Source organism: Lynx canadensis, chromosome A2 (genome assembly GCF_007474595.2).
Source record: "Lynx canadensis isolate LIC74 chromosome A2, mLynCan4.pri.v2, whole genome shotgun sequence".
Lineage (NCBI taxonomy): Eukaryota > Metazoa > Chordata > Mammalia > Carnivora > Felidae > Lynx > Lynx canadensis.
Genome location: NC_044304.2, coordinates 77,356,667 through 77,378,366, shown reverse-complemented (window position 1 = coordinate 77,378,366; position 21,700 = coordinate 77,356,667). Strand labels below are relative to the sequence as shown.

Below are 21,700 nucleotides of genomic sequence, written 5' to 3'. Positions count from 1 at the left end.
AAATTAATGGCAAACATGGCTATTCCCTTTCACTTCCCCAGAGAAGAAGCCTTCCAGACCAGCTTCCACAAAGAGGCTGCTCCTCTCTGCTTGCTAACCTGCACCCCAACCTTTCTGCCTCACTTCGATTTCCCATCCCCCCCATGACCCAGTCTCCCCTTCACAATTCTCAGTGTGGTGACTCAACTCATCTCCCTGACATAAATCCATCTCATCACTCAGGAGGCCGTGCCACTCCTGCTCACATTCCATATCTGCTGTCATATGCAAAGCCTCAGGACTTCAGTAAGAAGTTTGTGGAAGCTTTCCTCCGTTAGCACTGATCTCTGAAGGTGCAAAACAGAAGGGCTTGGTTTCAAGCTGGGAGCAAGGGGGATATGAGTGCTTTAAGCCCAACTCAGGGTTTCTACTGGAAAGAACTTTGACTCACATATATATAGTAAACGATTTGTATCTGGATATATAAAGAACTCTTACAACTCAATGTTAGATAACTTATTTTTCTTTTGAGAGAGAGAGAGAGAGAGAGAGAGAGAGAGAGAGAACTTGCACCAGTGGGAGTGGGAGGAGGAGCAGAGGGAGAGAGAGAATCTTAATTTTTTTTTTAACGTTTATTTATTTTTGAGACAGAGAGAGACAGAGCATGAACGGGGGAGGGGCAGAGAGAGAGGGAGGCACAGAATCGGAAGCAGGCTCCAGGCTCTGAGCCATCAGCCCAGAGCCCGATGCGGGGCTCGAACTCACGGACCGTGAGATCGTGACCTGAGCTGAAGTCGGAGGCTTAACCGACTGAGCCACCCAGGCGCCCCGGAGAGAAAGAATCTTAAGCAGGCTCCACACCCAGTGTGGAGCCGGACTTGGGGCTTAGTCCCACGATTCTGAGATCATGACCTGAACCGAAATCAAGTCAGTTGCTTAACTGACTGAGCCACCCAGGCACCCCCAGATAACCCAATTTTTAAAAGGGCAAAGGATCTGAATAGATATTTCTCAAAAAAAGATGTACAAATGACCAATATGTACATGAAAAAATGCTCAACATCATTACCCATCAGAGAAAAACCATAGTGAGAAAAAGACAGTTTTCAAGTACACTATGATTGGCCTAAGCATTACAGACATAATAATTTCATACCCATTATAATGTCTATAATCAAAAAGTCAGAGAATAACAAGTGTTGACAAGGATGTGAAGAACCTGGAAACTTCATACACTGCTGGTGAAAATGTAAAATAGTGCAGCCACTTTCTCAAATAGTTAGAGTTATCATACGACCCAGAAATTCCACTCTTCAGTACATATACCCAAGGAAAGTAAAAACATATGTCGACACAAAACCTTGTACATGAATGTCTATAGCAGCATTGTTCACAATAAGGTGGATGCAATCCAAATGGCCATTAAGTGATTAACAGACAAAAAAAATGAGATATATTCATATACTGAAATACTATTCAACCATTAAAAATGCATAAAGTACTGATACATGTTAAGATGTGGATGACCCTTGAAAACATTAAGCTAAGTGAAAGAAGCCAGTCACGCTGGGCCACATACTACATGATCCTATTTATATGAAATGGCCAGGACAGGCAAATGTATAGAAAAATAAAGTAAATTCGTGGTTTCCCAGGGTTGGAAAAGGGGAGAATTGGGGGTGGGGGGGGATCAGTGACAGCTAAGGAGTTTCTCTTTGTGGTGATGAAAATTTCTGAAAACATGGTGGTGGCGTTTGCACAACTCTGTGCATATATTAAAAACCACAGAATTGTACACTTTAAGTGGCTGAATCATATGGTATGCGAATTCTATGTCAATAGTGAACTTCTTCTGAAACTAAATAAAAGAAGTGAAAGAGGTTGCAAGTATAGATAAGTTCACTGGTTGGGGTCAAAAAATTGAAATTCCTCACTGAAAACCTCAAGGTTTTTGTTGAAATGGAAGGTAAAGCCACATTCTAAGGAGTGGAGAATGTGTCCAAGGCCAACACTACAGAGGTGGTCCAGTTCCTTGAAATCATGTTCCAACATGCGTCATAAGAGTGAGTGGCCCAGGTGGAGTGGAGAGACAGGTGTGGAGACCCAGGGGAGACCTGAGGCTTAATGCACCTGGAAATTATTCATTTAATCAAATCAAAACCACTTCCCCTGCTAGCCCTGTATGAGACAGCATTAAGGTGTCATTGTCACCTTAAAAATATTAGAAATTGCCACTACCTTTGCCCTAGGAAAATCTCATTTTCATTCTACAAAATTCAGGGATGGTTGTATGAGTTTGGTTGGAGACCATACTCAGGTTATCTTTCTTCTGTGGAGGAGAAAAATAAAAGGTTTTTCAAGTACACTATGGTTGCACGAAGAATTCAAAAACTATTCAGGAGAATAAGCTTCCCACTATTTAGAGGCAAAACAACACATACAACAGTAAATAAAATATAAACACCTTCATCTACTGATGGAAGAAAGTCATCTGAGACCCTCTTCCTTTAGCGCTCCAAGGTAAACAGAGTTAGAGGGAGGTATCTGGGAGCCCTAAAGGCTTTTCCCCCTCACCTTACCCCTAATTGAGAACACCTTCTTGGGTCCCATCTGATTTTCAGATCCCTGGGATCAGCCAAGTTTCTTTCCATAGAGACCACCATTCTCTCTCACTTGTGGGGTCCCTACACACCCCCATCTCAAAATAAGGCTTGGAGTTGATATAATGTCCACACTTCCCTTGCCCCCAAACCAACATTCTCCCCTTACTAACATAAACACACAATAACAGTACAGGGTCAGGGTTTCAAGAGGGACCAATCCAGTTATATTAAGCACAAAGGAATTTAATCAAAGGAATTGAATGTTTACAAGTTAACTAGAATGGCTGGAGGAGCAGCCTCTAGGCTAAGCCTCCAACAATAACTTCCAGAACAATGCAGAACTGATCAGCCAGGCAAACTACTAGCTCTGCACCAATCTGGACGGTGAGCAATCAGTAAGCAGATACTGGAACGATTGATTTCATGAACCATGTGGTTCACAACCATAGCTGTGATGCAGGGATCAGAAAGGAAGAATTTCAGGAAGCTACTGCCAACACACCACAATGGCCTCTTAACACCCATGAAGTTAGTGGCTGCGCATTAGAATACCACTTCAGAAAAACCTCCAACCTCTTGTTCACCAGCAGAGAAGTAGCCAAAAACTAGAAGAGTTTGTGCTTTAATTTTGCTTTCTATGGGTAAACCAAAATGTATAGGAAAAAATTCACCCCAGAAGATTCCAAGCAAATGTGGTTTCCCGCTTTCCAGCCTCTGCAGTACAGAAAGACACCAAAATGAGATAGAAATGGAACCTGATTGCCAATCAGCACTATACATCTGTCTCTCTCTCTCTCTCTCTCTCTCTCTCTCTCTCTCTCTCTCTCACACACACACACACACACACACACACACACACACACACACACACCTCATGATGGTGAGATTACTGGCCTTTTTTGTTAGGCGAATTTTTCTGATAACCCTCACAGGAAATATACCAGAAATATAAATGAAAAACATGGAAAATTTTAAAAGTTCCAACATTTCACATGAGCTTGAGCTATATAGTCCTGGCCTATGAAGTCCCTGTGACTGATCTCTTCTAAGGGATTAAGGAGATGTCTGATGAACAGTCTTGTGCTTTTAGTACCCTCAAGGTCCAGGCTCACCAGGGCTCTCTGGTACTCTGTAACAGGGAGCCTGGTGCCATTTTTAATATTTGATGGCTGACAACATTCAAGCCCTGCTATTCCCCCTTCCCCTTTTGCCCCACATCTGGGAAGTTGATAAGAAAACCCATGTGCTCCCTCCTTTGGCACTGGGAAAAAATTTAGATCATGCAAATCTTGGCCAGTGTGAGGCAAAGGACCCCTCACCCCAGCCTTATCTTCTAACCATTATAAACCTAAGTCAGTCACCCCTCTCTGCTCTCTCAAGCCCTTTTCAAACCTACTTGGGAACTTGCCCTGCTGTCCCAAAAAAAGCCACATCATGTGAATAATAAAACTTTCATACCCTCTTGGTCTGCACCATCCATCTTGACATCAGAAACAATTTCATGTGGGAGGTCCATCTTGCTCCTCATCCTCCTCCACAAAATACTCCACCACATACTACACCATACATACTACAACTCTCCCACACCATACATTTCTGACCCCATCTTTGCTTCCCAATGGTCCCTATTTCCATCAAGGCAGAAGGATGTCTCTTTGCCTTAAGTGGGGAGTCTTATCTGTAGGACAAGATTGCATGAGTCCCAATTAACTAGGGCTCTGCTTTGCCCGGGAATATTCTTTCCAGAGCACATCCTCCCAGGGACCACATTACCTTTTGACCCATTGCCAAATCCAGATTAGTGCCCCTTGCCCACATGAAACGCTCTTATTTCATAATTTCATTCACAGTCACTTGCTGCTGTCATCTATGTCTATTGTTCAGTCTGCTATGTTCCTTGGGAGCCTGATACCCAGTTTAGCACCTTCACCACCTCAAGACTCTTTTCAGCTTGGAGCACGTGTGACACTACCCTCAAAGTTCAGACACATTTAATTCCAATGACATTTACCTACAACAACTAATACCAACATCCTGCCTTTCATCATGGTTATCCCTCACTGCCAGCCCAAATTCAGACCTCTCTAGCCTCCTGTCTTCTGCCATAGTTACTTCTTAATACTACTCACTTTGCCTTGAATAAAGTGCTTTTACACCTTCATCTGGATAACTCCCTTTCATCCTGCTAGACTCTGTTCAGAACTCTCTCTTCTTTGCCAGCTAAGGCTGCCCTTCCACTGTCCCCACTACAAAGGTAAAATAAATAAAAGATAACAGGGATTGCAAGCTGGCAACTTACGGTCTGATGCTGGCAAGAAGCAATATTTTATTTGGCCTACAGAGGTTTGAAAAAAACAACAATACTTTATTCCAAAAGAACTCAAAGCAGGACCACAAAGAGATATTTGCACACTCATGCTCACTGCAGCATTATTCACAATAGCCAAGAGGTGGAAGAAGCCCAAATGTCCATCAACAGATGAATGGATAAAGAAAGTATGACATATAATAGAATATGGCATAAAATAAAATATTATTTATCCTTTAAAAAGCAGGATATCCAGGGGTGCCTGGGTGGCTCAGTCAGTTGAGCGTCCAACTTTGGCTCAGGTCACGATCTCGCAGTTCATGGGTTCGAGCCCAGTGTCAGGCTCTGAGTCAGCTCAGAGCCAAGAGCCTGCTTCATTCAGATTCTGTGTCTCTCTCTCTGCCCCTCCCCTGCTCACAGTCTGTCTCTCTCTCTCTCAAAAATAAACATGTTTTTTTTAAGTGGGAAATCATGTCACATAGATAAACTTTGAAGACATTGTTAATACTGAACCATATTTAAATTGTTTGAATAAAACTTATTTGTTTTGTGGATATGGTTTCTTTAATATTTTGTTATTGTCTCTTTTCTAATTTTTATTTGTATATATTATGTATATAATTTCATTAAAAATTGGCATGTGGTTTTTGTCTTGATGGTATTTTCTCAAATTTTAGAATAAATTTCATGATGTCTCCTTTCTCTCTTAAAGAGCTTAAAAATTTTTTTAAATCACTTTGTGAACATGTAGAACAACTTACCTATAAAAACTTCTGAACATGGAGGCGTTTTTTTGGATAAAGCTTTACATTTTTCCAATTTCTTTTCTAACGTATTCACATTTTACACTTCTTTTGTAGTAAAATTTGGAACTTTTTATTTTCAAATTTATCAACAAAGAATTTTATCTACTATTGTCTCACTTTAAATATTGTCTTTTTCATGAGGATGCAAACAGCCAAATTAAGAATGTGAAAAATGGGGTTCCTGAGTGGCTCAGCTGGTTGGACAGCCGATTTCAGCTCAGGACAGTTCATGAGTTCAAGCCCCACGTTGGGCTCTGTGCTCACAGTTCAGAGCCTGGAGCCTGTTTCAGATTCTGTGTGTCCATCTCTCTCTGCCCCTCCCCTGCTTTCTCTCTCTCTCTCTCCCTCAAAAATTAAAATAACAAAATAAAATAAAATAAAGAATGTGAAAATTTTAGGGGACATAGAACCTTGTTTCTTTAACAAATAAACAACATGTGGGGGGAAAGGAGTGGATAGCTATCACAGATTGAGCAACATATTAACCAAATGCAGTATATGAACCTTGTTTAGATACTGACTGGAATAAAACAATTGTTAAAAAAAGTTTGAGACCATTAGAGAAAGTTGAATACAAACTGGGTATTAGATGATATTAAAAACTATTAATTTGTTCAATGTAATGATGTCATGGTTAAAGTATACATTTTCAAAGTCCTAATTTGTTAATGATATATACTGAAGTATATGTAGGTAAGATGGTATGTTGCATGGATTTTCCTAAAATACTCCAAGGGAAAAAGAAGTGGGGAGAGAGAAAGAAAGAGAGGCATAAATAACAAAAATGACGATGTTGATAATTGTTTACACTGACTGATAGGTACATGGGGGTTCACTGTACTATTTTAAATATGTGAAATGTCTAAAATTTCCCTCTGTATTTATAGGTTATCCCTGTATGTATTTGTTATTTGTATTATATATGTTATTTACATTTTCTCTATTTCTTCCAGATTAATCTTCTGGAGATATTTTCATTTTGTTGTGCTTCTAGAGAACAAGATTTTATATTTTTTTACTCATTATTCTGCTTTAAAAGTAATTTAAGTTTTAATCCAAAAAATTAATTTATTCTATTTTTAAAGTTATTTTTGTTCATTGTACGGCTTCTTGAGGTGAATACAGTAGTTAGTTTATTTTCTTTTTCTGGTTACTAATCAAGGTAGCGAAGGCTATGATTTTTCCCATGAGTACAGTTTTAGTGTATCCCGTAAGTTTTGACAGGCACTATTTTTGTGTGTGTGTAAGAAGATAATGTGCATATGATAGATTAGGTCTCAGTATTCACGCTACTGTTTTTGCTTTTGTTTTTGTTTTTAATTCAAGTTAGTTAACATACAATGTAGTCTTGGCTTCAGGAGAACCCAGTAATTCATCTCTTACACCTGATAGCCAGTGCTCATCCTGAAAAGTGCCCTCCTTGAACAAACCCTCAGTTTGTTCTCTATACTTAAGAGTCTCTTATGGTTTGCCTCCCTCTCTGTTTTTATCTTATTTTTCCTTCCCTTCTCCTATGTTCATCTGTTGAGTTTCTCAAATTCCAAATATGAGTGAATCATATATCTGTCTTTCTCTGACTGACTTATTTCTCTTAGCATAATACCATCCACATTGTTGCAAATGGCAAGGTTTCATTCCTTTTCATTGCCAAGTAGTATTCCATTTTTCTTTTTTTTTTTTTTTTAATTTTTTTTTTCAACGTTTATTTATTTTTGGGAAAGAGAGAGACAGAGCATGAACAGGGGAGGGGCAGAGAGAGAGGGAGACACAGAATCGGAAACAGGCTCCAGGCTCCGAGCCATCAGCCCAGAGCCTGACGCGGGGCTCGAACTCACGGACTGCGAGATCGTGACCTGGCTGAAGTCGGACGCTTAACCGACTGCGCCACCCAGGCGCCCCTCCATTTTTCCATATATATTCCATTCCATATATAGATATGTATACACACACACACACACACACACACACACACACACACACACACCTTCTAAATCCATTCATCGGTTGGTGGATCTTTGGGCACTTTCCATAATTTGGCTATTGTTGACAGTCCTGCTATAAACACTAGGGTGCATGTGCCCCTTCAAATCAGCACTTTTGTATCTTTTGGATAAATATCTAGTGCAATTACTGTATCTAGGGTAGTTTTGTTTTTAATTTTTTTGAAGAACCTCCATAATGCTGTGCTTCTGATGTGCCTTCCTGAACTGCAGAACCCGGAAAGCTAAAACTACATTTCTCAGATTCCCTAGAAGGTAGGGTTTTGAATGGGATTTATTTTGGCCAATCAGATGCATCCACGCAAGTTTGGGAAGACAGAAGAAAGGCAGAGGCTGCTTCTGCTGTTGAGCATAGTTGGAAGTGATTAATTTTTCTGCAGCTGAATTAGCAGAGGCTCCAGGGCTGAGCACTAATTTTATGAAAATCACATGGCAGGCACAGGGCATCATTTTGCTGGTGCAGAACACAGCAGAGGCTATGTGGTTCTAGAGCCTGTGGTAGTTATGACAGTTTCCTGTTTGTGGTAGCATCCTCCTCAGGGCAGTACGTTTCTGTAGCAGTGGCTTTATGATGTGGAAGATACATAAGCTGCTTTGGTGACACCATCTGCAGTGTGGTTTTCAAAGTCATTTCTGAAAGCTCAACCTAGCATCTGGTCTTTAGCATACTCAACATTTCTACAAGCCACTTAATCTCCTTTAATAATTCCCTTCCTAAACTGGCCAGAATGAATTCTATTCCCTGTATCTGAACCTTGGCTAGTATAATAAATGAAATTAGCAGTGTGGCTTTATACTATTTATGATATAAGAAGAGTTGCACTTGACAGACCCAAAGTAGCAGTGACTTTTAAAAATTAACACTGTATTTCTCTCTAATATAAATGTCTGAGCTGTTATGGCTGTTGTGCTCTGCAAAGTTTAGGCCTTTTTGTATCTTTTTGCTCTAATATCCCTCTGCTGTTGCCCTTGTCCACGTGGTCTGAAACAGCTCACCACTATGTGTGTCCAGCCATAGAGAAGAGAAGAAAGAACCGGAGGGACCATCCTTCCTTTTAAATGTGTAATCCAAAAGATCCTCACATCCCATTGGCCAGAACTATATCACATGGCCACACTCAGTTGCTAGGGACAGTGGCCTTTTTAAACTGGTCTCTCTGCCTCTTGATATCTTGAAATATCTTATTATGATTACAAAACTCAAAAAAAAAATTGGCATGGCCTACAAAGAGGAAGCATCCTTAATTGTGCCATATCCTTTACTGCTTATAATTTTATAAATATGTTGAGGTACTAGTTTCCATCTCTTTTTTCATCCAAGAGTTGTTTAATACCTTGCTATTCGAAGGGTGCTCTATGGGGGTCATCAGCAGGAACATCACTTGGGAGCTTACTGAAATGCAGGACCTCAGGCCTGACCTCAGACCTGACCTCAGACCTACTGAAACAGAATCCACATTTTAACAAGAACTATTGGTTTCAGAGTCAGTGATCTACTGCCAGACCTTGAGGTAGTTGAAGAAGCAACCCCCACCCCCCCCGCCACCCTCCTACCCTTTTCCCCACCAACTCAACCCATCCTACTCTGGAAGAAGGCTTCAGGGAAACTGTGTTTGATGCAAAGTCAATTTACCAGGAGCCCCACCTTGTGGTGAAAATAGCAATAGAAGACAATGAGGTGTCACTGGAATTTGCTAGGGTTCAATTCCAGCCCTTCTCTGCACTCACTCCACCAGCTTTTTCTATAATTTTTATCAACTAGCCTTTTTTTTCCTTCCTCCCTTACCATTCCCTCACCCTTCCTCACCTGCTCTCTTCTCTCTCTCCTCCTCACCTCTTTATTTTAGGGGCTGTGACTAGTTGGCCCAGAGCCTGGGTTCACATTGTTTTGATTAGATGTTGTATTATTTTAAGAAAATATGAATTTGAATGACTCTTGATAAGCACATACTCAGGATCACACCACATTCCCCACCAATCCCTACAATCCTGCACCCTGCCCATCCAATTCAGTAATTTACATTACTTCCCTGACCCCTAGGAACATTCCTTTTTGTTGGTGAATTGACCAATGGTCTTTTTTCATATGCCTCTTGGAATCTCTCCAGGGTTGAAGAGTTTACCATCCCCCACTGTAGAAGGATCAAAGCACTGTTGGTGACCAGTTCCTTTCAATTTATTTCCCTCGTTTTTTGTTTTTGTTTTTTTTTTTTTAGTTTTACATTTGGGAGGTTTTTTTAATTAAGGTTTTTATTTTAATTCCAGTATAGCATTACTCAGTGCCCATCATAAGTATACTCTTATTTCCCTCGTTTTTATTCTGAAATTCCCCACATTGGTTATTTCCTTTCTCTCTCTGAACTTCTCATATTACATCATTTCTAGCTTAGTCTCTCTATATTGTATCATGTCCTAGGAATGTGAACCTGATAAGCTAGTATTACTGGATGTGAACTTTAAAATAGTCTGTAACTAATAGTTTGTAACCTTACTCAATTTTAATCATCACTGACCTTATGAGACCCACGGGAGTATTATTTCCTTCACCATACTTTAGCAGTAGGTTGTTCCTCATTCTTTTAGAAATCAGTTCTTTTTAATATTTGAAATCCATTTAAGAAGCACAGAGTTACCCTATGACTCAGTAATTCCAGTCCTAGTTATACACCCAAGAGGAATGAAAAAATGTGTCCATACACAAACTTGCATACAAATGTTTATAGCAGTATTATTGATGATAGCCAAAAGGTGGAGACAACCCAAATTGTCCTTCAATGGATGAATGAATAAATGAAATGTGGTATATCCATGTAAGGAATATTATTCAGGTATAAAAAAGGAATGAAGTATTAATATGTGCTATAATGTGGATGACATTTGAAAACATTATGGTAAGTGAAAGAAGACCGTCACAAAGGGCCACATGTTATATGATTCCATTTACAGGAAATGCCCAGAATAGGTAAATCTATGGTGACAAAGGGTTTATTAATGGTTGCCTAGGGCTGAGGGTAGTTTGAAGGTGGAAGGTAACAACCAAGGTGTCTGGGGTTTCTTTTTTTGAGGGGATAAGATATTTTAGTCTTTTCTTTTAAGTTTTATTTATTTAAGTGATCTCTACATCCAACATGGGGCTCAAACTCATGACCCTGAGATCAAGAGTTGGATGCTCTAGGGGCACCCAGGTGGCTCAGTCAGTTAAGCATCCAACTTTGGCTCAGGTCATGATCTCATGGTTGGTGGGTTTGAACCCGGCGTTGGGCTCTGTGATGATAGCTCAGAGCCTGGAGCCTGTTTTAGATTCTGTGCCTCCCTCCCTCCCTCCCTCTCTCTCTCTCTCTCTCTCTCTCTCTGGCCTTCTCCAATTCACTCTCTCTCTCTCTCTCTCTCTCAAAAATAAACATTAATTAAAAAAAAAAGAGTTGGATGTACTACCAGCTGAGCCAGCCAGGTGCCCCAAGATGATAAAATATTTTAAAACTCATTGTGGTGATGGGTGCACAACTCCAGTACTTAATGAATATACTAAAAAGCCATTGAATTATACACTTAAAGTGGGTGAATTATAGGGTGTTTGGGTTATATCTCAATAAAGCTATTTTTTAAATCCATATATGAAATATTACAGATATAGTCGAATGATTTTTAACGAGGGGGCCAAGCCCATTCAGTGGGGATAAAGGGTAGTCTTTACAATAAATGTTGTTGGGGAAACTGGGTATCCGTATGCAAAAGAATAAACTTGGATCCTTACCTTATACCACATATAAAAATTAACTCAAATGAACCAAAGATCTGCAACTATAAAACTCTTAGAAAAAAACATCGGGTAAAAACTTTATTGCACTGGATATGGCAACGATCTCTTGGATACCACACAAAAAGAATAGGCAACAAAAATTAAAACAAATTGCACTACATCAAAATTTAAAGCTTCCATACTTCAAAGGACACAATCAACAGATTGACAAGGCAACCTTCAGAATAGAAGAAAATACTTGTAAATCACACATTTGATAAGGGGTTAATATCCAGAATATATAAAGAACTCCTATAACTCAAAACAAAACACAACAAAAAACCAACCCGATTAAAAAATGGGCAAATGACCTGAATATATATTTCTCATAAGAAGATACACAAATGACCAACAAGTATATAAAGACATGTTCAACATCATTAATCATGAGGGAAATGCAAATCGAAACCACAATGAGATACCACCACATACCCATTAGGAGAGATGCTATCAGGAAAAAAAAAAGCAGAAAGTAACAGCTGTCAGTGAGGTTGATGTTTATTTATTATTTTTGAGAGAGAGAGATACAGAGTACAAGTGGGGAGGACAAAGAGAGGAGACACAGAATCCTAAGCAAGCTCCAGGCTCTGAGCTGTCAGCACAGAGGGGCTCAAATGCACGAACTGTGAGATCATGATCTGAGCCGAAGTTGGATGCTTAACCGACTGAGCCACCCAGTCACCCCACAACTGTCAGTGAGGTTGTAGAGAAAACGGAATTCTTGTCCCGCTGCTGGTGGGAATATAAAATCATACAGCTGTTGTGGAAACCAGTGTGACAGTTCCTCAAAAAATTAAAAATAGAATTACCATATGATCCAGCAATAGTACCTCTGGGTATATATCTGAAAGAATCAAAAGAAAAGGCTTGAACACCCATGTTCAGGGCAGCATTATTCACAATAGCCAGAAGTGGAAGCAACCCAAAGGCCAATCAATGGATGAATCAATAAACAAAATGCAATATGCAATATTATTCAGTCTTCAAAAGGAAGGAGAATCTGACACATGTTATAATACAAATGAACTTTGAGGACACCGTATTAAGTTAAATAAGCCACTCACAAAAAGACAAATACTGTACTCTACTTTCATAATGTATCTAGAGCCAGCAAATCATACAGACAAAAAGCAAAATGGTATTTGCCAGGGTTGAAAGGAGGAAACAATGAAGAGCATTCAATGGATTCAGAGTTTTAGTTTTGCAAAATAAAAAAGTTCTAGATATTTGTTGTACAACAATATGAATATATTTAACACTACTGAATTGTATGTTTAAAAATGGTTAAAATTAGGGGGCCTGGGTGGCTCAGATGGCTGAGGGCCCGACTTTGGCTCAGGTCATGATCTCACAGTTCACAAGTTTGAGCCCCATGTCGGGCTCTGCGCTGACAGCTCAGAGCCTGGGGCCTGATTCAGATTTTGTATCTCCCTCTCTCTCTCTGTCCCTCCCCAACTGGTGCTCTGTCTTTCTCAAAAATAAACAAAAACATTAAAAAATAAAATAATACATTTTGAATAATAAATTTTATATTTTACTACAATCAAAAATAAAATAAATAACAAATCTATATACATTGACATGAGTTTAGGTAAGTGATCTCTCATTCACTAGCTTGACTGTTACTTTAAAAATGGAAAGAAGTTAGTTGCCTCACACAGAGCAGGTGCTTCCACTGGTTCAAGGTAGTTTTGTGTTTATTTTTAAAATCAGGGCACCTGTGGTGGCTCAGTCAGTTTAGCCTCTGACTTCAGCTCAAGTCATGATCTCATGGTTCGTGGGTTCGAGCCCTGCATCAGGCTCTGTGCTGACACGTCAGAGCCTGGAGACTGCTTCAGATTCTGTGTCTTCCTCTCTCTCTGCCTCTCCCCCACTCATGCTCACTCGCTCACTCTTGCTCTCTCTCTCTCTCTCAAAAATAATCATTAAAAAAAGGTTTAAATAAAAAAATCAGAATATGCAGCATGCACTATCTGCTAAATTTAATGTTTTCTTGGGGAGGTTTCTTTTTAATTAAAAATAGTTGCAATACCATTAGTATTAAGGAAATATCAACAAAGGTACTCAAAATGAGTACTTTGATTCTGGGGCATAGATAGAAGGTAGGAAGTACAGTACTTGGTCCTCTCAATCAGACATAGGTTTTTTTGGCTCCAGAATCCCTGTAGCCTGAAAAGATTCCTTCTACCTGTCAACCTATCCAAGTTTAGCTTAGCTTCCTCTCTCCCCATTTCCTTGTCCCAACTGCCCCTTTCCCTCTGGTCTCGGACAGCACACCAGGTATAGGCTAGTACAGTAATTCTGTAGCCTGATGTCCACATCTCTCAGAAGTGAGAAGTTGTTGACTAAAATCTCCTAGGACTCATCCCTGATTATGCAGAAAATTACTAGAATCTTCCTCGTTGGTGGCAGAAGGTCAACAAAGAATCAAGAGCTCCTGGTTCCAGATTCTCTACCTCCATTCTTTCAGTGCTCTTGCTTGCCAATTTCTCTGCACACTCTATGTTCTCATGACTTTCCTGGCACCTGCTCCCTTGCTCTGGCTTATTTCCTGTTCGTTTTCCCCTTGGCCTCCTGATCCTTTGTTTGGGATTATCTGCACATTCTGCTATGAGCAGTGGTGATAGGTGAACCCCAACTCCAGATTATGTACCTGATTCTAGATGCTTCTAGCTCTTCTCCCAGGCCACCTCTTTATGAATGGTTGGAGGCCACAGGTGTTTCCTAACCCATGGCTTCCAGTCATTGGTACACATCAGAATCACCAGTGTGAATATTGGGAGTTAAAAATATGCATATATGGATGCCTTCTGAATTAGTAATTCCAGGTGTGGGGCTCAGGATTGTGTCTTGTTGAAAAGACCCCAGAGATTTCTGATGGCAGGTATAGAGCTGGAAATCAGTTTCCAACTCCATCTTTTTCTGATTGGCCTTCAATTTTCTGATTGGCTCCATTGACTCCCATCCCTTTAAGCCCCTGAAATTAGTCCTCCTTTATACGGGAGCAGGTATAATAAAATAATATTTAGTTTAAAATTAGGGTAATTGCTTTTTACCCAATGGCTTTCCCACCATTAAAACTAGATTATGGGGCTGAGTGATGCTTAGAAAGGCAGATCATGGAGAACAAAAGACAGATTTGGCCTCTCAGTTTCTAAAATAGGCTCTTGAATAGACTGGAAAGCCAAGGAATTCAATAGCAAGAGTCTGTTCTTTTAGGGGTCTATTCAGATCTGAAAAGGAAAGGACTCAGTGCACAAGGTTTATGCCATAAGCAAAATAGCTGGGGAGATTCCTCGATTGAGGAAGAGCCAGTGTTTCTGCTTCAAAAGAATTAAAGTTAGTCTCACATAAGGGATTTAGTTACTGGGACGTTGTGCTGTACCTCCACTCAGCATAACCACAGGAGGGGACCCAAGGGAAACCCTATAGGTTTGAGTCATATCCCAGTGATTGCGGGGAGGCAGCAGACTTCCCAGAGCCGTCCTTAGTGTCAGCAAGGAGCAGCAACCATGTGACAGATATGGCACCAACTATGTCAGCTAATCTTCTAAGTCTTCCTTAGATCCAGAGGGACAAGGCTTCCCAAGGTTTCCCTTGCTCTAGGAGGGTTGCAAAAGTGGCAGAAAGAGGAGTGATGGATGTGAAGGGGCTCTGAGGGTGTCAGGAGAGGATGCCATTGGAAGGAGTGTCCTGGATGACAAAGGCTGGCATCCACAGCCAGACCCCTGGTTTCTGCAGAACAGAGGCTGCCGACCAATGACCAGAGAAACAAGTTACATCTCAGGATAAAGTGGAGAGGACATAGAAGCATTCAGGATCTGACACTCCTCCTCATGGGTGCCTTAGGCTCCTTCCCTCAGCTGCCCCTCTCCCCTATAGACACAGAACTCAAGGGAGACCAGGAGAGATGGTTCTCTGAATTAACTGGGAAATCTCTGAGGTGACTGAATCTGACTAGAAAGGACTGGGTTACATTTTTGCTGTCAACAGAAATGGGGGCTTGAGGTAAGATTAAATTTAGTAATGGGGTGGGGGGGCAGTTATATGCCTGAGGTTGGCTGATTGCAATCATTCTTAGTTGATACACAGGAACCTAAAAACAGCACTGAACTGCATACATTCAGTAATAATGTGATAATTCTTAATTGTACATTTTGTTGGACACTTTGGAAGATTCAGTTGGCAAATATGCTGACAGAGGTTCTTTGGGCAAGTCTCAGTCCCAAAGGAAAGGGAGTGCTGTTAGGAATTTATAGAAGCTTTCAGAAGACTGTCCTAGCAACTGAGAGAGCAGTATGTTCTGGGATCCTGTGGTTTATTTTTATCTGAAACCAAAATCTGTAGAGAGATGTCATTAGTGCTGATTAATGATTTTCAAATGATTATTCCAGGCTCTGATTTATCAGACAGTGTGGCAGTGATTGTTAAATTTCCAAAAATTAAATTTTCAAGTGTGGCTTTTAAAGCCAGTACGGCAGATCATATAGGATCTAGAGCTGTGGTCTTCAGACTTCTCTATCAGTAAAATAAGTAAATAGCTAAATAACTCTGAGCATGCAGCCCCAAATCCAGCCCCACAGCCCCTAACTTTAGGGGAGGTGGGGCTTTGGTAACATCTGCCAATCCTACCACATATCCTCGGTTTATTCACTTTCACTATCCTAGGAGATTATTGTCACCCCTTCTTCACAGTCCTTAAACCTTTACTTCTCCCCAAGCTCACTCAGCTGTTGACCTTGCTTTTTACCCTATTGAAAAAAACTTAGCAGTCTAAAGAACACTTCCACTTCCTCCATCCCCACATCTACCAAGACACCCACTCTATGCCATAAATTCTTGCCCTCCAGTTACTAGGAATGAACTGTGTGCTCAGATAAGCCAACTGGTCCCTTCTCACCTCCTCCATGACATGTCTCCAAGTGAGTGTGCCTCCTGAAATTCTCCACCCATGCTGCCTTGCTTGCCTCACCAAGTCCTGGCTCTCTACCTATTGGCACCATCTTAAATAATATATGTGGCATTGACTGCTTCTTACCATCTCTACTGCCACTGGCCTTGGCCTCATTTAAACCATGACAACAGCTCCTGTAGCTAGTGAACTAGCTCGTCTCTCCACATTGCCACCCTTGCTGCCTGTTCTCAACCAGGTAGACCCAGTTCTTTTAAATGTAAGTCACATGAGGTCACTCTTCTCTCAAGGCCCCCACTGCCTTTCCCTCTACTCAAAGCAAAAGTCAAAGTCCCAGCAGTGGCCTGAAGGCTGATGTGAAGACATCACCTGGAGCTAGCTACATCTCTGACCTCAGCTCCCATCACACGGCACTCTACGCCTCCACCCTGCGCCCAGGCACCCCGGCCTTCCTTCTAGCCTTTAGCAAGCATGCTGCTTCCCCTGCCTAGAGTGCTCTTTCCCCACATATCTTCATGGTTTGGGCCCCTTTATTGACATCTCTGTTCAAATTCATTCCATTATCAGAAAGACTTTCCCTTGACCATTCTACCTAGAAGAATGATCCCCTTTATCCTGATGGATTGTCCTCCATCATCTTATCAACATCTGACAAATTTCATTCTCTCTCTTTCCTCCCATTTCCACCCAAGTAGAAGGTAAACTATATGGCACCTCGTCAGCCATTTTGTCCACTGATGCACATAGTAGGCCCTCAATAAATAGGTCTTAAATTAATATATGCATACTTATTTATACTTATTTTCATGCAGATCAACTCTTATAAGCAGAATTAATAAATATTTCTTCATTTTAGGATAAAATTAAGTTCTAATATTCCCCTTTCTCTTCACCCCATCTTATTCTATTAAGCTTCCTTAGCAGGACCACTATGCCCATCCCCACACCACTCCCTGAGAGTCCTTTGTCATGGTCACCCATTATTCTGCAGTGACTGGTGTCATACTTTCCAGCATGCTTGGGAGAAAAGTAGGATGAGAACTACTGGTTCAGAGTTTACTCTCTTATTTTTACCATAACATTTCAGAAATGGTCTACTGCTTCTATCAAGGAAATACAGCTGTTCTCTAGAATTCCATTTTTAAACCACAAAAACATCTTGACTTCCCCCAGCCCAATCACTCAGTGATGATGAATTTATTCAAATCTAAATTAAAAATTAGGAAAAAAAAGTCACATTTATATATAAACGTATTCATATTGGTATATAATGCATGTGTAGACAAAAATTTTCTACTTCCGTAAATGCAGATACATGTTTACCAAACTATCAACTATGCATATATGCTTCCCTTAAAAAAATAAAGCTGTTATTAAAAATTTACTGTAAAAAGCTATAAAAATTAACACCGTTATTGACCCAAATAAAGTGTTTTTAACTTTTTTTTTTAATTGAGAGACAGAGCATGAGCATGAGCATGGGAGGGGCAGAGAGAGGGAGAGACAGAATCTTAGGCAGGCTCCAGGTTCTGAGTTGTCAGCACAGAACCTGACATGGAGCTCGAACTCACGGAGCACAGGATCATGAGCTGAAGTCAGACGCTTAACCGACTGAGCCACCCAGGCGCCCCCCAAATGAAGTGTTTGGAAATGTAATCTGGGTGTTCCAAAATGCAAAGCTTCAAGGGTGGTGTTCATCTTAGTCTAGAGCCATAACTCCCCTGAAGTTGACCAAAGATACTTTTTTCTCTTGTGGTTTCCTTAAGTGGAAATAATCAGAGTCCTGGCTATCCTTTCCCCACCTCTGCTTTGTGACTGGGGACCTTTTTATCTCCCCGTTTTTGGCTACATGGACAATGCAAGGAACAGTGAGGACAGTGACCAGGAGGAGCAAATGCACTGGGTTCCACTCGGGGAGGGAATCCAGGTAGATGGAGGGGGGTGAGGGCAGCGTAGGGCTTGATTTGCTCAGAAAAAAAGAGATGATGCTTATGCTTCTCCATGGAGAGGTTGTCCCAAGAGGTGCAAAGTCAGTGCAAATGGAGATTTCCACAGGGGGAGTGAGTGGCAATAAATAGGCATGCAGGGAGAGGAAAATTGCCTCTAATTTTTCTCCTGCTTTAAATTGCGTCCAAGGGCACAGATGACCTGATTTTAGCCTGTTTTCCTTTGCTTCCTAAAGGTAGCACCAAAGGTTAAGCACAGCCAGAGCACAGTCATGTGCACTGGAACACTTACATAATACTAAAAGAGGAGCTATTGAGACATCGATTCTGAGCAGACAGACTTTACTGGAATTGAGTACAGGTGGTCCTGGTGTTGACTTTAATTCATTTCATCAGTCTGCACCTCAAATATGCATCTCTGCTTCCTAACTTCCTGTACCCAACTGTGTGGGCAACAGGCCCTCAAGGTGCTAAAGCTTAGGGGCAAGTGAAGGGGGTGGAAATCGCTCTAACTGTTCCATTTTTAAAAAACCAAAATGGAGGCTCCTATCTGCAATAAGCCCGTGGATAACACTCCCCACCCTACCCCTCTGGCGGGCAGCGAGGCAGTGCAGCCGCCTTCTCGGTGCTTCCACACTTACCTGGCCACTGCCCCCTCCAACTTCGCCTCTTCAGGCCTGCTTGCTAAGTGACCAAGGAGAAGGGACAAGAGCGGAAAGTCAAGCCAGACGATCTGAGTCAAAAATCCCAGCTCACCAGTCTCTCACCCTCAGTAGTGCGTTGGAGGTGGCTAGTAGTCCCAGGTGAGAGCCCCTCAGGCCCACCTGTCCCTGCTCAGCAAGGTAATCACTAGCATCTGGTGCATTGGGAGTGTTTATAGCAAGATCCACAAACGTGACAAATCAGGGTGCTTGTTCTGGTGTGGGGGTGAGGGTGGGGGTGGGGCATTGTTAAACACTTAATCAGCGTTTAAACACTTAAACACTTAATTGTCCTCAAACCTAACATCTGATCTAGTGGTCAAATTTAAATGCCCTAATATCTAATTCTGAAGGCACAATCCCACATTCAAGGTTAGGGCTTTCAGACACATAATGACTCTTTAGTATTTCTGTCTAATATTGAAAAAGTAGCAAAAGACACTCAACTTTTAACAAGTTTTGTATTTTTGCGCGGGGGGGGGGGGGGGGGGCACCTGGGTGGCTCAGTCCACTGAGCATCTGACTCTTGGTTTCACCTCAGGTCATGATCTCCTGGTTAGGGAGTCTGAGCCCTGGTTGGGCTCTGCGCTGACCATGCTGAGCCTTCTTGGGATTCTCTCTCTCCATCTCTCTCTGTGTCCCTCCCATGCTCATATCTCTTTCTTTCTCTCTTGAAATAAATGAATGAACTTTAAAAAAATTTTTTTAAGCTTTTTTTAAAAATGTTTATTTATTTTTGAGAGAGAGACAGACAGTGTGAGCGGGGGAGGGGCAGAGAGAGAGGGAGACACAGAATCTGAACTAGGCTCTGTGCTGACAGCTCAGAGCCCAGCTTGGGGCTGGAACTCACGAATTGCAAGATCATGACCTGAGCTGAAGTCAGACACTTAACTGACTGAGCCATCCAGGTGCCCCAAAGTTTTGTTTTTTAATTGAAATAGTTTTTATTGATCTGATTATGATCAGATCGATAATCACTGGGAAGATATTAGATAACACAGAACAGGATAAAGAATGTACAAATCTTTAAGCTTACTGCCTTAGAAATAAACACTGCTGATATTTTTTTATGTGGACTTTTCCAGGCAAGTGTGTGTGTGTGTGTGTAGGTGTATATGTGTGTGTTGTAACTACCTTTTCCTACTGTAATTATTTTTACAAAATGATACTTGTAAAATAGTACTTTTTTTACTTATTTGTGAATACTTATTTACAAAACAGTATTTGCTCTTCAACACAGATTTAAAACACTATCAGTAAGGTCAAAAGACCCACCCTCAACTCCTCCCTCTTCCCCTTCAAACTCCTATTCCCTAGTATAATCACTGTCCACAGTTTATCAAATATTTTTCTAGAACCTTCCCGGAGAGGGGGTTAGACTTCTTAACTAGAGACAGCATCACATATATTCTTTCACAAACTGGTCTTCACTCAATAAAATAGTACAGATAGATTTCCATGTCAGTTTCATAATAAGAGCATACGGTAGCTTATCCAAGCATTCCCCTATTGGTGCAAATCGTCTATCTCCCAACCTTCCTTCATCTGTTTATTCATTTTCCCTGTTACAAACAACACTGCAGTGACCATCACTGCACCCATACTTCCAGCACCTGCGTGAGAGCTCCCCTTTGTTGCTGTTGATGAGTGAAGAGACAGGGGGATTCATACTAACCAGTGGTCTGGGTTTCCCCTGAGTCAGGAAGTCCCGGTTCCCCTACAGGAGGACGGATGGCAGGCTCCCAGTTAGTGGACAGGTACTTCATCAGGCTGATTCCTCTAAGTTTCATGGTGACAACAGACAAGGTTGGCAGAACGTTGACCAAAGTTCTCCTGCATTTGATTGTTTTTTCCTTAGCCTCTGCTGTGGACACCTGGTAGCCGCTCAGCTCAGGTCTGTTTATTCATCAGGCCCAACAACTATCCAGGGAGCCCTCTCCTCTCCAAACAAGTCCCTCTTTTCTTTTTCTTTTCTTTTATTTTCTTTCTTTTTTTTTTTTTTTTTTCCAGCTGTGAGTACCTGCAGTTTGGCCACAGTGCTAGCCATTCTGGACGCACTGTTTGAGGAAGGTCTGGGATCTGTTTGATCCTGTGTTCCTAATGTGGAAAGAGTACCAGTTAAGTGCCCTGTTCATTGACTTTACAAGCCATCCCTGCCTTTCATATTCACTGATTCTGACATTGGAGCTTCCTGGCGTTCCTTGGAAACAATGTACCTTTGACGTTTTGGTTCTAAGGTTGTTGTTCTAGTTTCTCTGTTGATTTATATATTGGCTCTATCTAATTTTTATCTTCTAGGAGTTTCCCAATTTTTCTGTTTTGCCAATGGCACATTCTCTTCTTTTGCAATGCTATTATGATCTCATACCTTTTAAAATAACGAGTTTTTCGGGGCACCTGAGTGGCTCAGTCGGTTGAGCGTCCGACTTCAGCTCAGGTCACAATCTCACAATCTGTGAGTTAGAGCCCCGCGTCAGGCTCTGTGCTGACAGCTCAGAGCCTGGATCCTGCTTCAGATTCTGTGTGTCCCTCTCTCTCTGCCCCTCCTCTGCTCGTGCTCTGTCTCAAAAATAAATAAAAACATTAAAAAAAATTTTTAAATTTAAAAAATGAATTTTCTATAGTTTGAATAGGGCCTAGAGAGAA

At 41.2% G+C, this 21,700-nt stretch overlaps 2 long non-coding RNA genes across 4 annotated transcripts in view; both read right to left on the bottom strand.

Annotated features, from left to right (window-relative positions):
- Window positions 1–21,700, bottom strand: part of LOC115508780 — a 291,964-nt gene that overhangs the window by 18,117 nt on the left and 252,147 nt on the right. The gene's annotated exons all lie outside the window — the stretch shown is intronic.
- LOC116737936 lies at window positions 2,218–21,463 on the bottom strand. Of its 2 annotated transcripts, XR_004343285.1 has the most exons (3): window positions 20,730–21,463; window positions 18,995–19,037; window positions 2,218–2,308 (listed from the first exon to the last, which is right to left on the bottom strand). It is a non-coding gene; the product is annotated as an uncharacterized LOC116737936 (long non-coding RNA). The 2 variants fall into 2 exon arrangements; XR_004343286.1 differs by lacking the exon at window positions 18,995–19,037 and having other exon boundaries at window positions 20,730–21,462.